The 12,976-nt window shown below is 43.0% G+C and overlaps 1 non-coding gene across 1 annotated transcript; it reads left to right on the forward strand.

Annotated features, from left to right (window-relative positions):
* The first annotated feature begins 849 nt into the window (after window positions 1-849).
* Window positions 850-921, forward strand: Trnah-gug. Its single transcript has one exon. It is a non-coding gene; the product is annotated as a tRNA-His (tRNA).
* Window positions 922-12,976: the final 12,055 nt, after the last annotated feature.

The raw sequence follows: 12,976 nt of genomic DNA on the forward strand, positions 1-12,976 counted from the left end.
GGGCTGTGCAGGAGGGAGGGAGGAGGCGGGAGGAGAGGGAGAGTCACTGACAGGAGATGAAAGAAAGTACTTGGTATCACTGAGGCGTTCCTTTCAATAATTACAGATCTGCTGTATATTTCATTGGTCAGGTTGCCTTTCTGGTGCGCTGTTCCTGCCGCGGCTTGAAGGTTGTGACTCCATCCGAATAAGGAGTGCCACGTGTAGGCCTGATGGCTTCCTGCAGCTTCCCTTGTTTCCTTATGGTCTTAGCTTCCCGGTGTGACAGGTGAGGTAGTTTTCTTGGATACTGTAAACCCTTTCAATACCACCACGCATTTCCTTATTTATTGTGCTTACTATTTCGTGGTTTTATATAACTTCAGAAACTCATGTGGAGGATTGAAATGGTGAAAACTGTGGCTATTAATCTTCTGGCCTCCATAAACCACTCCTAAAGTCAATGAGATGATTTATTGTACACAAATTTCAAGATAAAAATCATCCCCAGTAATGAAGGGATTAAGATTGATATTCCTTTGCACTGTGATCAATAAATTATCTATCTATCTATCAAGGTTAGGATCGGAAACTTTTATAGATCAGGTTGCTCTATCTATCTATCTATCTATCTATCAGAAACGTTGTATCAGGTTGTTCAGGTTGGGGGAGGCAGCGCTCTCTATCTATTTCTCTATCTATCTATCTATCAAAGTTAGGATCGGACACGTTTAATAAATCAGTTTGTTCAGGCTAGGGGAGGCAGCGCTCTCTATCTATCAAGGTTAGGATCAGAAACGTTGGATCAGGTTGTTCAGGTTAGGCAGCGCTCTCTCGCCACCCTGCCTGTGGTGACCCCGCGGGGAGGTGGCCGTGATCGTATAGTGGTTAGTACATTGCGTTGTGGCCGCAATAACCCAGGTTCGAATCCTGGTCACGGCAGTGTAAATGCGTGGACTCTTTTGCCGGTCTCACTGATGAGCTGGTGGGTTTGAGCTTGTGATAAGAGTGATATTTTTTTTATTCTTACGTTATCATAGCTGCTATTTACTTACTTGCTCCATTTATCTTTTTTATTCATTTATTCTTCTATCTATTTATTTGATTTACTCTTATTTCACTTAGTTGTTCCTTTGTAAATGGAGGTGGAGGTGCGTGGGTCACATTGGCATGTGTGAGTCTTCGTGTCTCTCTTGCTATGTGTGTTCTTCGTGTTGGTCTCGTCTCGTGTTCCAGGAAGCCTTCCCTCTCCCCGTGAGGAAAGTGTTGCTGAACTGTCCGGCGCGCCCTTCCCTCACAGCAGTTCACGCACCGGTCACGGTGCACGCCGCGCTTTGTGGCGGCGAAGAGTTTTGGTGAAAAATGTCGAAAAGGTTCATAGGACACCTTAGTATGAAGCGCTGGATGCGTTGCACTCTTGACTGACATACAGGATTCAATGCAAAAAAATCTGCAAACAACTTGAAACATCAAATTTTTCTGCTCAGATTTCTTCTCATTGAGAAAAAAAAAAAAAAACTTGGAGAACAGAAATAGTGAAGCAGTTCAAATTCCCGAAACGAATATGTAATTCTTTGTTTCATTAGTGTTGATGCATTGACCATGTTGTCACGGTGCTTCATCAAGGACGTCAATAATTAAGTAGATAGAGGAATAGATAGGTAGATAAAAGAATACTCTGCTGATAAAACTATGGAAGCTATTAAATTTTTCTTGTTTTTTTACGGCAAATGGAATAACAACAACAACATTTCAGAAACAACGTCAATAAACTGCAGACCGGTGAATTATCACCACACCACACCACCGCCGCCACTACCACCTCTTCTTCCCCCTTCTATTTTTCCTCCTCCTCCTCCCAAAGCAATAACAACAACAGCAGCAGCAGTAACAACAACAACAACAACAACAACAATAACAACAACAACAACACTAGCCCGGGCCAAGGCAGCAACACGTGTGTCGCGCGGGGACGGTTGGTGTAAAAGTCACATTTATTGCATCCAGGAATGGCACCTTTTGTGTCGCCTGATTCAGGAGCAGCGTGCGTGGCGGCCATGGTGGAGAGAGAGAGAGAGAGAGAGAGAGAGAGAGAGAGAGAGAGAGAGAGAGAGAGAGAGAGAGAGTGTGCCAGGATTCCTACATTCATTGCACAACTCTCTCTCTCTCTCTCTCTCTCTCTCTCTCTCTCTCTCTCTCTCTCTCTCTCTCTCTCTCTCTCCTTATTAGGAGCATTATATCAGCCTTAACATTTTCTCATCTTCCACGTGCTATTAATCTCCCATGGTGCGGATCAAAGGAAGGGTGAGAGGAATGAAAACTGTGTTATGATATAAACGTCATACGAGGGACCAAGAGAGGGAAGCTTCATGACGTAATGGTAAGTGTGTCTATCTGTGTGTAGGTGTCTGTCCATGCACTTACTTACCTAGTTGTGTGTGTGTGTGTGTGTGTGTGTGTGTGTGTGTGTGTGTGTGTGTGTGTGTGTGTGTGTAGCTCATGTTTGTTCTGTTTATCTCTCTCTCTCTCTCTCTCTCTCTCTCTCTCTCTCTCTCTCTCTCTCTCTCTCTCTCTCTCTCTCTCTCTCTCTCTCTCTCTCTCTCTCTCTCTCAGTAATACATTTGCGATGCCTGAACCACTAGTGAGGGAAATACCAGTTCATCTTTAATGATTAGCTTTTGACTTAGAAGTAGTATTATCTTCATCATTCCCGACAGTAGTTAATGGAAGGTAAAAATTCATAAGTACTTTTGTTGTTTTTTCTTTATATATAATGAGAGAGTTGTGTGATACTTGCTATCATTGTTTATTACATTATGTTGTATTTTATCCCTTTTAACTTGGTGGCATCGTTATTGGTGTTTGTGCAATAAGTGATAAACAGCAACTAAACAACAATAAAAAAGACTGTAATATGAAACAAAATTAGACTTGAAAAATAACAGCGATAATAAAAATAATGCTCATTTCTATAGCAACAACATCAACAACATCAACAGCAACAATAACACTCACAATAAGTATTCACAACTCTAAGCACTAAGCAGAGGTGCATCAATGCCCTCAGTGAGCGTCAGGCCACGCCCTTGTTCCACTTGTGTGCAGAGGGACACAAGTTACCTTCCCAGGCAGATATCAATATCTCTGTGTCTCGCACCGCGCCACTGTGAATAAAGGAGGCCACAGTGTCGGGACTTTGAGGGGAGAGGTGGCACCTACTGAGGACACTGGGAAGGAGGGGAAAGTTGTCATGCCGCATTTTGTTGTGATGAGAGAACAGCATGATGGTTGTGAATTCCCTTGGTTGTGGTGTCTCGCTCTTGGCAAAATATTAGTTCGTTTGATAGCCAACTTGATAATTAATACTTTTTCCTTCCACTCACTCTGCATGAAAAATTATCACTACAAGTTGATGATTAAGTGTTTAAACTTCTCGACAGGCTGGCAATGCTCTTCAGGAGAGAGTTATTCAATAATGTGAACTGAAACTACTTCTTCCTGAACTGAGAATATAGACGAGAACCACAGTGATCATTATCACTGGATTATGAAGGATCACTATGCATAATCAGGTTTACGGCCATTTGACGCTTTAGTGTCATGTAAGCGCTGCCGTCGACGAAGTGATGGTCACGGTCAGTTATAATGATAGTAATTATAATAACAAGCACATGCTGGAATGACTCCCGTCACAAATAGCACTGACAGTAATGGCGGCAGACCAGCAAGTACAGGAACGTCAATTGCAACACTTAATGGACACGACACCAATGAAGTGATGAACTTGTACAGACACACAGACACTTGCTGCACATAATCTCTGTCAGCGACACTTTCCCTTCACACCCTCAATCATTTCACACACACGGAGAACTTTCATCAGTGATCAAATTTCCATATCAAATGAACATTGCGTTTTCCACATTAAGTCAGCAATATATTCTCATTACTTGTGCATCATTCAAAGGGATCTGAATGTTCATTGCTTCGTGTTTGTTTGCTTTGAAGGCACGGTAAAAACTGTTCAGTAAATGAAAAAATAAATCGAGTAGTGCACATTTTCAAGTATTGTGTTGTTTTATCCACAACACATGATGAAACACAGAATGGAGAAAAAGCAAGATCAGCCAAGCCAGGCGAAGAAACCAAGATGTTATGATGAGAGTTGATAACAAACCCAGTGTAAGAAACACGTGTTCAGCACACTGGGTTGTTTCCACTGGTGGCTTGCGTGACGCGGGACGTTCAGGTGAGGCGATAGTGCGCCCGCCTCCTCTACGTATGCGGGAGGCAAAGGTGACAGGCCACGTGTCAGGCTGACATGGCAACACCACATGTAGCACTCTCCCTTTTCTCCCATACTCCCTCCCTCATCCAATTCTCACTGTCTTCATCAGTACGCTGATGACCCCCCTACCTCTCTCTCTCTCTCTCTCTCTCTCTCTCTCTCTCTCTCTCTCTCTCTTTTTTTTTTTTCTTTTTTTATTTACACTATGTGGGCTTTTCACGAGAATTTATGGGCTAAAGGGGATACTTTTTGGGGTACCTGCTTTCTCAAAGCCCACCCGCTAGGAAACCGTTGCCCCTGGTGAGCAAGCCCAACCTACACTCGGACCGTGGACAGGATTCGAACCCGTGCGCTTGGAGACCCCTCGGACCCCAAAGCAAGCATCATCACATTCTTTTTCATTCTCTAACTTTCTATTTTTCTTTTCACTTACTTCTCTTTTTCCATCCTTATTTAATTTCCTTTTTTCTCACTTTTATTTTACTATCTCATTCACTTTTCCTGTTGTGATGGCGGGAGGCGGTAGCTGGGGAGTAGAAGGGAAGCTGGAGGGAAGGGGAAGGGAAATGGGAAGCATGGAAGGGGAAAAAAACTGTACAAGAAAAGGTGCAGAATAGAAACATTTTTACAAGTGTGAAAGGAAGACGGGCTGGGGAACACTGCAGCACCGAGTGAGGGAGGCGGCGAGAAGATTACAAAGGAAAAGCACAGGCCGGGGACACTTCTATTGTGTAACGAGGGAGTCTGCTGCTGTTGCTGGTGCACCACGCAAGGGAGACATGAGGGAGCAGGGCCCTCCACCGTCCTCTTCAGGCAGTTAACAGGGAACACAGTTACAGGGAAACAATTAGAAGAGAACACTGCTTTTGCAGAAAACGAATTGATGTAATAATAATAACATTTAAATGAGAGTACCAGTCAACCATCAGCGTCTGCATGGACGTTAAAAGTTAAAGTTGAAGTTCGCTGGGTTTCAGCTCCAGTGCCCATCACTGATGTTCCCTAGAACGTCGGCCAGGTGAACCCAACCCCCACTGCGGTGCTCAACCACACCAGTAGCCTCCCAGTGAACAGTTGAAGCTCACGGGCCCGGGCGAGACTCGATCTGCCAAGTTCGGAGTGCGAGGCCAGCGCGCTGCCACTGTGCTGGCCCGAGGCGAGGTGGGAATATGTTTAGTAGTGAAGGTCAGATGGCGTCGCTTTAGTTCTCATAGGAAAGATGAGGACAGTTAGTAACATTTATGTAAAGACATTAAGTGACACAGGAACAGCCACGCGGACTCTGGGACCAGGAAAGTAAAGGTGAAGAGAGGGACAAGAGAGGAGGTAGAGAGGGACGAGTGAGGCAGAAGAGGAAAATCAAAAGGAAGCATGGAGACCTGGCGGTGAAGCAGGGAAGCAGACAGGGGAGGGTGTGTTTGGAGGGGGAAGAAGAAAGAGGAAAGGGAGCGAGGGAAAAAGAGTTGTTGAAGAGTAGTGGTGAGTGTGATGGGCAGGTGTTAGGAACAGCAGCTCAGGTGTACCCGTGCGCTGATTGACGAGCCAGAACTGTGACTCTTCCTTAATTTAATGGAGGGAAAGTACACACACACACACACACACACACACACACACACACACACACACACACACACACACACACACACACACACACACACACAATGTGTAGCCCCTGTTCACCTAGCAGTAAATAGGTACGGGATGTAACTCGAGGGGTTGTGGCCTCGCTTTCCCGGTGTAATGTGTTGTGGTCTCAGTCCTACCCGAAGATCGGTCTATGAGCTCTGAGCTCGCTCCGTAATGGGGAAGACTGGCTGGGTGACCAGCAGGCGACCGTGGTGGTGGTGGTGAATTACATTATTTTCTTCAGCGTTTTTTCACATCACTTCTTGTTCCTTCCTTTCTTCTCTCCTTCCTTCCTTCTTTCCTTCAACCTTCCTTCATTCTCTTTTCACTGCCAATTTTTGTGTTGGTTGCAGGATTAACGGAAGAGCGGAATGACTTTTACGCGCTTGTGTGTGTGTGTGTGTGTGTGTATTTACCTATTTTTATTTACCTATTTGTATAGTTTTACAGGGCCTGGGCTTTATGCTGGTGTGGCCCCGTCTCCATATCTACACTTATCCAATCTTACTTTAAAAGTATGCACACTCGTTGCAGACACTACTTCTTCATTCAAACTGTTCCACGCCTCAATACATCTTTGCGGGAAACTATATTTTTTAACATCTCTCAGACATCTTTCTTTTCTCAGCATTTTACTATGCGATCTTGTGCTTTGAATGTCATATTCTTCTCTAAGGATCAGTTTCTCATTATCCAGTTGGTCCATAATTGTGTGTGTTTTAAATTCGTTTCTCGTCCCTTTTCTCTTCGATGGTTTCTTCAATACAATCACCGCCACGTATTATTTACAATGGTTGCTTTCCCTCTCCATCCTTCACACCGTCATTTATTCCTTCCTTTCCTTTCCATCCACCGTGTCTTCCTCATCCACACTATCCATTCACCGTTGTTCCTTGTCACCTTCCTTGTCTACCTCTCAGTCACTCTTCCCTTTCCACCCTCTCATTTGTCATCTCCCCTCCCTCTTGTCTTCACCTCCACCAACAAGACACACCAGGAGTCAGTCAGTGTCTTAGGGCGCTCCTCACCTCACGCCAGTCCCGCGCCTCGCCTCTTCACTGCTGCTTCCTAGAGACACTTCCTTCCTACATGTATTACTTGTCCTTCACCACGACCACCACCATCACCACCACCACCATCATCAAGGCAAGGGTCATGAAGGTTTCTGCTCCCTCTTCCCTACGCTGTATCTCTTCCTCCTCCTCCTTCTCCTCCTCTCTCATTTCCTTCCTCTTCATTCATCGTTTCTCATCTCCTTCCTCTTCGTTTTCTTCTGGTTTCACTCTTCTTAACCTTGTTATTTTTTGTTCCTGTTTTTGTTTTTCTTCTTCTTACTCTTCTTCCTCTTCCTTCTTATCACTTTCTCCTTGTCCTTCTCATATTCCCCTTTTCTCTCTCTCTCTCTCTCTCTCTCTCTCTCTCTCTCTCTCTCTCTCTCTCTCTCTCTCTCTCTCTCTCTCTCTCTCTCTCTCTCTCTCTCTCTCTCTCTCTCTCTCTCTCTCTCTCTCTCTCTCTCTCTCTCACACACACACACACACACACACAAAATAGTTTAATCATAGATGTTTAATTTGTTTCTGCGTAATGTTTGCTCATAAAGCGTGGGGACGAGCAATTGTGTGTGTGTGTGTGTGTGTGTGTGTGTGTGTGTGTGTGTGTGTGTGTGTGTGTGTGTGTGTGTGTGTGTGTGTGTGTGTGTGTGTGTGTGTGTGTGTTTCCCCTACTTTCCTACTGACATGCGTGCAAGCACATACACAGGCATTCACTCAGGCAAAATAACTTTACTATTTATACATATGGATATAAAACATTATTTGTGTGTATGTGTGTGTGTGTGTGTGTGTGTGTGTGTGTGTGTGTGTGTGTGTGTGTGTGTGTGTGTGTAAATATGCAGTGTTTGTCTCATATTGATGGAAGAGTTGAATCCACACAAACATTTGGTGCAAAGTCATCCCGCGCATTTGCACATTTTCGCCAATCATTGTCGTGTTTGCTTCCATGTTTTGTTCATAATGAAAGTTTGTTGAAGGAGTGTTTGATTTTTGAGCCATTTATTACTTACTTCCTGACGTATTTATTTGTACATTTGCTTATTCATTTATTTATCTTTTCGTTTCTAGTTCATTTATTTCTCTGCTACAGCATTAATCACTTTTCTCTTCGCGCCACATCACTTGTATTTGTTTATCTCTCTCTTTGGAAAGCTGAAAGTTTTGCAAGATAAGGAAGGCCAAACCTAACCACTGCCATTCATGTCCCACCTATCACTGGCTGACGTGGCGGCGTTTGTATGTGTGTGTGTGTGTGTGTGTGTGTGTGTGTGTGTGTGTGTGTGTGTGTGTGTGTGTGAGTGGCTCAGCTGCCTCGGGTGTGAAACATTACAGTTCCCTGAAGTGTCGTCTGTCTCATAATTGAGGAGCATGTCATCAGTGTTCCAGGAAGACACTCTCTGGAACAGACCCACACTTGTATTGACTTGGTAAGTGAAATAATGTGCGGCTGTTTTCAACTAGTGAAGTCATTTCTAATGTGACAAAGGACTGTTTTGTTTTCATTAACCTCATCACGAGGTAATGCCGTCATGGTAATTACTTCCTTGACGTAAATTGTGCGCGATGTTGTGAAATTATCGTCATTTTCCGCATGTTGTTCTGGAAATGTTCGAGCCTTCCCTGAACTGAACATTGGCACGAGTCAACCTGATGCGGTGGTGGCTGCCGGATGACTCCCCCAGTGCAAGGCTATCGCTAGTCAAGCCTTCTTTGTTTTTCTTACGCTCCAGATTAGTGAATTGTTCCCTTCCCCTTGACTTCCTTGCTGCTGCTTCGAACACTGTGAAATCACTCAGTGGGACAACCTCAGTGTACTGCTCGTGTACTCCAATACTTTATTGAAACCAAAGTTGCTAATTGTTCGTGATGAAAAGGATAAACTGTCTTGGAAACCCGGCTAGTTGTCTGTGTGGCCTTGCAAAATTGCCGTAATGAGAGGCGAAGACGTCTCTGAATACTGGCGAGACTCGTGCATTACCTTTCCTTTCATATTTATTTCCCTTTTCTTTTGTTTCTCCTTCCTCTTTTCCCTCTCTCCTTTGCATTGTGTCCATTTCAGCTAAGCAGGTGAAAGGTAACACCTGCTCAATAGAAAACGAGGAAAAAATGACGTCACAAAGGCAATGGCAAGGATAAAAAGGAAAAAGAACTGAGCCAAGGAAAGAAAACAACAATAATGATAATAATAATAATAATAATAATAATAATAATAATAATAATAATAATAATAATAATAATAATAATAATAATAATAATAATAATAATAATAATAATAATAATAATAATAATAATAATAATAATAATAATAATAATAATAATAATAATAATAATAATAATAAATAATAATAATAATAATAATAATAATAATAATAATAATAATAATAATAATAATAATAATAATATTAAAACGACCATGAAGAAAAATTGAACCAGAGACTCAAAGAAAAATGAAACATGAAACATAAATACGGGAACGTTTTAAGAGTGAATGACCAAAACACACACACACACACACACACACACACACACAGAGTGAGATAGAGAGAGAAAGACAGAGAGGGGGGATTGAGGAAGGGAAACTACTTAGAGAATCTTTGAAGCAACAAATACAATATCAAGAAATACAGGACGGGGAGGAAGAGGAGGAGGAGGAGGAAGAAGAGGAGAAAGAGGAGGAAGAGGAGGAGGATTTTTTTTTTTACGGTAAGGCCTATAGCGCCTGGAGGCACACTTGAAGAGTGTATGGGAAGCGCTGTTCAGCTTCCGCCCATTAGTGGTGCAGACAATTTTATTTATAGTGGTACCCATATTAGGGTCCATATCACCGCCCAAGCTCATCTTGAGTGTAACCACCTAGAACCTGGGTATCATGGTGATATGTAGGTAACTTTAAACCACTCGACAAATGGCAAAGTCTTTTAAGGCTGTACGTGGTGGGATTCGAACCTACGCGTGGACGTCTGCTCGATCCCACGCTCACCACCTTATCCACTATGCCACCGCGGATAAATGGATTGTGAGAAAGACAAAAATACAATAAAATGAAGCCAAGGGAAGGACAAGGCAAGAAGACGAGGAGGAGGAGGAAGAGTAAGAAGAGGAAGGAGAACAAGGAAGAGGAGATGGGATGAAAAGAAAAGAAAGAAATGCAAGAAAATGGAGGGAAGAGGAGCAGGAGGAGGAAGAAAAAAATGACATGGAGGAGGAAAAAGAAAGAGGGAATGAGAAATAATATCAGAAAAGCAATAAAAAAATAGAAGAAGAATAATGGAAAAGAAAAAAAGAAAAGAAGAATTTCAGGAAAGTAAAAATGCAGAATAAAGAAAAGAAAAGAAACAGGAGGAGGAGGAAGAGGAGGAGGAGGAGGAGGAGGAGGAGAAGGGGAGGCATAATTGGAGGAATATGGAGGAAGAGGAGGAGGATTGGTGGAAGGTGAAACGGAGAAGAGGTGTCTGTCGTGTGATGGAGCGTTGTTTTCCTTTTCTTCTTCTTCCTCTTCCTCCTCCTTTTCTTCCACCTTTACCTCCTCTTTCTTCTCCTCCTCTTTCTTCTCCTCCACCTTCTTTCACCTTTGCTTCCAATTCCATTTTCCTATTTTTCCCAATTAGATCTCTCTCTCTCTCTCTCTCTCTCTCTCTCTCTCTCTCTCTCTCTCTCTCTCTCTCTCTCTCTCTCTCTCTCTCTCTCTCTCTCTCTCTCTCTCTCTCTCTCTCTCTCTCTCTCTCTCTCTGTCTGTCTGTCTGTCTGTCTGTCTGTCTGTCCATATATTCCCAGAAAGACTAGGGTTCTGAAACGCTTTGGTCTCTCACCCTGACAGTTTCCAAGGCCACACCAATGATGAGCTGGGTTTTCCAGACTTCCTCCTGTTAGTAATAGAGAAATGTTGTCAATCTGTCACTACTCACCACCGCCATAAAAAAAAAAAAAACAGACATCCATTACTATTCTTATCTTCTTACTATTTATTTTATCTAACATCCTTCTGTACTGGGACGCATTTTTACCGACAGTTTTTATGTGTGATAAAACCATTTTATAGATATTAGGAAGGGTGTATGGAGGTCACAAAATGGCCACAGTCTTCACTATTTTAACTCCTTCACTAGTGGGACGCATTTTTTCTTTGTTTTGGTTATAATTAGACCATTTTATTGACATTAGGAAGGGTGTATGGAGGTCACAAGATTAATGGCCACAGTCTTCACTATATTAATGCCCCCCACATAAGTTTGTGAAGGTGTATAAAATCACCAAATAGTAACCAAAAGGAATCTGGAAACGTGTCGTGGTACTGAAAGGGTTAAACTACCACCTGAACAGTAAAAACCACCACTGAAGGTCCCATGTGAACTGTGGAACTTTCTCCTGCATGCCTCTGTATTTCCACTTTCCTATGACGTGACTTCAGTTAAGAGGACCTTTCCGCACATTTATCCCTTCATTCTTTTATTTATTTACTTATTTATTCATTTTTCATTTATTTATTTTTTTACTTAATCTTTATTTTTCTATTTATCTATTTATTTTTTCGTGGCTAACTAACTTTCTCGGACGTGCAATGTGACTGGCAACCAAATGGGCCTTCTTTTAATTTATGTTACATTTGGCCAATTTTCCCATCTTACATACAAGAAAATATCACCTCAACCAGCAGAGTCTTTTGAATAGTGTGAAGTGACAACACTCAAGCACTCTCTGTAACACTGCCACTACTACAACTCCACTTGTGCTGGTGACGGGGCGCTCACACACTGGGAAAATGAAGGAAAGATAATAGAAACAGGATGAGAGAGAGAGAGAGAGAGAGAGAGAGAGAGAGAGAGAGAGAGAGAGAGAGATTGTTATGAAGGTGGAGTGAAGGAGAGAGAAATGAACGGAAACAAGAAGAGGAGAGGAGGGGATGGAGAAGATAAGAGAGGAGAACTGCCTCACCGTTTGCTCCAGGAGTGAGATATTGGAGGAATGTTGTGTTGTCTGCATCATTGCTCCCTCTCTCAGCCTTCCTTTCCTCCTCTCCCTCATACGCTCCGATACAAGATAACAACACGTGTAAATTAAGCCTTATTCTCTGACTCGATAAGGTTTATTTTCAAGTCTTTGGTTTGATCTGAATCACCCTTTCAAAATATGAGGGAGGTGATCCGTTTTCTTTGTTTATTGGCCCTTTCTTTGTGTGTGTGTGTGTGTGTGTGTGTGTGTGTGTGTGTGTGTGTGTGTGTGTGTGTGTGTGTGTGTGTGTGTGTGTGTGTATGTCAGGAAGTTGATGACCTCCGTGCCGTAGGTGAGGAAGGTGCCGCCCAGGAACAGGTCGGTGAAGTAGATGTTGCCTCCAAGTCCTGAGTTATGTAATTTATAGGCCTCTGGAAGGTGGCGGGAGCATTAGACACGCAAAGGGCATCACTTGGTATTGGTATAGTCCGAAGGGAGTGATGAAGGCGGATATTATTTGGGCCTCGTCCGAGAGGGGAATCTGGTAGTAACCTTTAAGCAAGTCTATAGTGGTTACAAATTTGGCTACTCCTATACTATCTATAAGGTCCTCTATCAAGGGCAATGGGTAGGAGTCTGGCAATAACTTTTAAGATCAGACTGTTGTGAAGGTGTTAAGGAAAGAAACACCTCATCCAGGTTGGACATGATTTGGCTGTTTGAGGGGCGTCCTTTAGGTGACAAGAAGAGGAAGTCGATGTCGGACTCTTCCTCGGGGGGCACAGGACCAGACTCCTTTCCTATCAGACATACAGGTACAGCGCGAGACAAGTCGTCCTCTGGTTCTCTGGAGTGGTAAGGTTTCATTAGATTAATACGAACAAGTTGGGAATCCTTACGACGGTCAGGAGTGTGGACCACAAAATTTAATGGACTTAGTTTTTGAGCCACAACATAAGGTCCCATGAACTTACTGTGAAGAGCATTGCCTGGAGTGGGAGAAAAGTAAAACCTTGTCTCCTGGTTTGAAACTTCTCATGACAGATTTGGGAAGAGAATTCTGTTGCATTTTAGTTTGAGATTTGAGGAAGTTTGATTTAGC

This window comes from Portunus trituberculatus, chromosome 14 (genome assembly GCF_017591435.1).
Source record: "Portunus trituberculatus isolate SZX2019 chromosome 14, ASM1759143v1, whole genome shotgun sequence".
Lineage (NCBI taxonomy): Eukaryota > Metazoa > Arthropoda > Malacostraca > Decapoda > Portunidae > Portunus > Portunus trituberculatus.